The sequence below is a fragment of the Macaca mulatta genome, chromosome 4 (genome assembly GCF_049350105.2).
Source record: "Macaca mulatta isolate MMU2019108-1 chromosome 4, T2T-MMU8v2.0, whole genome shotgun sequence".
Classification (NCBI taxonomy): Eukaryota; Metazoa; Chordata; class Mammalia; order Primates; family Cercopithecidae; genus Macaca; species Macaca mulatta.
In genome coordinates this window covers 27221402-27225975 of record NC_133409.1, presented here as the reverse complement: position 1 = coordinate 27225975, position 4574 = coordinate 27221402, and the positions used below count along the sequence as shown (strand labels likewise).

Sequence of the window (4574 nt, the reverse complement as noted above, 5' to 3'; positions counted from 1 at the left end):
GGGTGATCCTCATGGATATTTATGGTCACTACCTTACTGTCAAAAAGAAGAGACCATACAGGTAACATATCCCTTTAAAATATTCAGAAGAGGAACAAATCTCAAGGATTTACTACTTAAAAGTGGGTATAGTTGAAGAAAACTGCCCCATCTACTTATTTTTTAAGTGATTTTTCATGTGCCAGCAGATATGTCTGTTACATTTGCTAATGGATATTTTATTACAAAGAAAAATACAAGAGACATAGACAGCTGTTATGTAAAGTCTTCCTGCCAACTTAAAAAGTGATGAAATACTATTATCCTCATTAAAGTAGCATTAGTGATTACTTTTATTAATTTCCATTATAACTTGTAATGCTTTATTCATGAATAGTAAACATTATCAACTCTTATTCTCTAATTCTTAAATTAAGAAATATTTAATTGATAAATTTTCAAGAAAAAAAAACTGTATTCTTTGCTTAGGATCCCTTTTTATTCTGTTTTACAGAACAGTCCTTGCCTACCCCAGGGTGTTGCTGAAAATGTCAGACGCAAATTTGGATAGCAGCAAGAAGAATTTCTTTGAGGAGGAAGTAGATGATGAGGAAAGTGTGATTTTGACACTGGTGCCGGTTAAAGATGACGCAAATATGGAACAAATGGAACCAAGTGTTTCTTCAACTTCTGATGTCAAACTGGAGAAGCCTAAGAAATACACTCAAGGTCATCTACTTCAAACAAATGAACAATTTACAGCTCCACAAAAATCTAGATGCAAAACACCAGCCCCTCCTTTGCCAACCATTTTGCCTCCCATTAATAAAGTGTGTCGGGACACAATGCGGGACTGGTGTCAACAACTCGGTTTGAGTATTAATGGCAAGAAAATCGAAGTTTATCTGAGGCTCCATAGGCATGCTTACCCTGGACAACAGCAAGATATGCCTGAAGTGTCACAAGGGACCAGATTACAGCGATGTTCGAGGAAACGCAAGGCAGTGACCAAGAGAGCAAGGCTTCAGAGATGTTATGAGGTGAATGAGAGAGCGGAAGAGACTAATACAGTTGAAGTGATAACTTCAGCACCAAGAGCCATGTTGGCATCATGGGCAAGAATTGCTGCAAGAGCTGTTCAGCCTAAGGCTTTGAATTCATGTTCCATTCCTGTTTCTGTTGAGGCCTTTTTGATGCAAGCCTCTGGCGTCAGGTGGTGTGTGGTCCATGGCAGACTTCTCTCGGCAGACACAAAGGGTTGGGTACGCCTGCAGTTTCATGCAGGTCAGGCCTGGGTGCCTACCACTCGCAGGAGGATGATTTCTCTCTTCTTGTCACCTGCCTGCATTTTCCCATCCCCAGCCATAGAAGATAATATGTTATGCCCCGACTGTGCTAAGAGGAATAAGAAGATGATGAGAAGATTAATGACAGTAGAGAAGTAGCAGCAACCTGTTTGAATACAATGTACTAAAGGAGGGATGTACTTTCAGACCATGTAACCTATTATGAAGGAATGGAAGAGGAGATAATATGAATGAATCCTCATGATCTACAAAACAAAATCATAGTGACTAGGACTCCACAGTGAAGATGGTTGACTAGTGACCCAGCCCCATCTAAAGAACCCCTTTCTGTAAGTCTGAAAACCCATTAAAATAAAGTCACTGCAATTGGAAAAAAAAAAAAAAAAAAAAAAAAAAAAAAAAAAAAAAAAAAAAAAAAAGAACAGTCAAGAAGAGTTCTATTGCAAATAGCTTTATATAACCCCACAAAAATAATATAAAATATTTTCAGTGTTAATGCTCTTTATTTTTGCAGGGTGAGGAATTATTGATTGATATTTTATTTTATTTTTTTCTATACTTGGGTGATGTTCTGCTGTCTTCTGGCTTGCATTGCTTCCAGTGATAATTCTGCTATCATTTCTTATTTCTATTTTAAGCAATTTGATGATGTCCTAATTTAGTGTAATTTTTTTTGCATGTTTCTTTTGCTTGGAATCTGTTGTGCTTCTTGGATGTGAAGGGTAATTGTTTTCCTCAAATTTGTAAAACCTTCCACCTAATTTCTTTAAATATTTTTTCTGTCCACTCACACCCTTCTCTCTTTCAAAGGCTTCAATTACATATATATTAAGGCTACAAATTATTTCATAGCACACTAGTACTCCACTTGTTATATTTATTATATTTTCAGCCTTTTTTCTATCTGATTATCATTTTAAATATTTTCTGCAGTTATATTTTCAAGTTTACTAATACTTTATTTTGCATTTGTTAATCTGTTATTTATGCTATTGTGTATTTTTTACTTTTTACATGATTTTTAATCTTTCAAAGTTTATGTGGTATTTTACTTCTATGTCTGTACGTATTTTATGCTTAATCTTTCTTTTAGTTTTTTAAAATATGAAATGCAGTTAGAACTTTTATTGTCTTTATTAATTCTATCAACTGGTAATTTCTGGATTGGTTTCGATTCATTGATTTTCCTCTTCACAGTATATTTTATCATATTGTTTCTTTGCGTGCCTGCTCATTTTTTATTGGATGCCGGACATTCTACATCTTTTTCTTGTTGTGGTCTGAATATTTTTATATTACCACAAGTGTTCCTGAACTTTGTTCTTGGATGCAGCTAAATTACTTAGAAATATTTTGATTATTTTTTATTTTGTTTTTAAGTTTTTGTTACGCAGGACCAGAGCAGTGTTTAGTCTAGACTTAATTTTTCCCCACTCCAGGGGTCAGAACTCTTCTGTGGACTGTTTCCAAATCTTCATGAATTATGAGAATTTTTACTCTGGTTGGTTTGAGCTTCAAGAATTTTCCTCTTTCATACTTTCTAATGGTTCTTTCTCTGACCTCAGGTAGTTTTGTAGTATGCATGTGCTTGCTGGTACTTAGTTCTTGTCAAGGGCCTTTCTACAGGTCTCTGCAGTTCTCTTTCAGTGTAGCTTTCTTCCCTCCGGTACTTTCCTCTGTGAATTCTGGTTGTCTAACCTTTCCTCAACTCCTAGATCCATCTCCTCAATTCAGAGAGGCGATAGGACTCCTTGTGGATCTCTTTCTTGTTCCACAACTGGAAGCTTTCTTCAGGCAGTCAGCCGGATACTCATCAGGCTCACCTCATTTGTTTCCTATGTCTGGGCAATCACTGTCCTTCATCACTTGAGCCCAGTGTCTTGATAACTACTATTTCCTATACTTTATCTATTGTGGGGATGCTATTCCGTTTGGTTTAAGTGCAAGCCCTATTATTTCATCTTTAATCTATTTGAATCTACTTAAAGTTTATTTATGATGATAGTATATATTTAAGTCTTGGTTTTTTATTTAGCCTGAGAATTTGTGCCTTTTAAGTGTTTATTTCTACGCTGTCAAATACTGCAGTCTTTTGGCTTGAAATGTGACTGTTCGGACTTGATATATGTTGGCAGTGTAAAATATGGGGCACTTTTGTTTTTTAGTTTTCATTTTTTTTAGAGATGAAGTCTTGCTATGTTGCCTAGCCTAGCCTCAGACTCCTGGGCTCAAGTGATGCTCCTGCTTCAGCCTTCTAAACAGCTGGAACTTTAGGCACATGCTACTATGCCTGGCCAGAATGGTTCTTAATATCTTACTACAAAAAGGAATACAACTAACTTATAAATTTTTCTATTAATTACACATTGAAATATTTTGAGCATATTGAGTTTAATGTTAATATGTTATTAAAGTTAGATTTACTTGTTTTTCACTTTTGAAAATGTGGCTATTAGAACATTTGAAAATATATATGTAAGTTGCATTATATTTCTATTGGGCAGCCCTGTATTAGACTCTCCAACTTGGATAGGTTCTAGTTCTTCTAGAACCTATCTCCTATATCCTCATCCTGAAGACCTGCCAAAATTTATGCTAGTTTACTTATATCTCAAATGTCATCAGCACTAAAGTATTAATACCTTTGTTGCTCTGGGTCTACGGTTTCATGACTTTTCTTACATTTTGGCCTGCTATTTTCTTACTTTATCCGTTCTTTGATGCTTTTAAGAAGGCTTATACATATTATACCCAGAACTTTTAGTTGGTTGGTTTCTTAGGGAAGGTTTTTCTGAATAAACAAGCCTGAGGCTATCGGAAATGGAAATGTGGCAAACGAGAGAAAGACAGGTCATGTATTAGTTTGCTGGGCAGGGGTTGGGTGATGAGGTGGTGCAGGCTGTATCAGAGTTTCATAGGCTGGGTGGTTTAGAAGAATAGAAATTTGTTGTCTCACAGTTCAGGAGGCCAAACCTGATATCAAGGTGCCAGCATGGACATGCTGCCTCTGAAGCATGCTCCCTTCTTCTAGGAAAGGCTCTATCCTGGCCTCTTTCCTAGCCTCTAAATGCCTGGCTTTTAGATGGTTGTCTTCTTGCTGTGTTTCTTCACTTGGGTTTCTCTCTTTGTGACTGCTTTTGTGCCCAGGTTTTTCTCTTTCTACAGGAACAACAGTCACACTTAATTAATGAACCATGCTGCTGACCTCATTTTAACTTGATTTACCTCTGTAAAATCCTTATCTCCAAATAAGATCTCATTCGAAGATACTAAGAATTAGGACTTCAA

General features: G+C 36.2%; 1 pseudogene; it reads left to right on the top strand.

The window, feature by feature from the left end:
* The first annotated feature begins 517 nt into the window (after positions 1-517).
* On the top strand, positions 518-1700 carry LOC714113 (developmental pluripotency associated 2-like; annotated as a pseudogene).
* The last annotated feature ends 2874 nt before the right edge of the window (positions 1701-4574 follow it).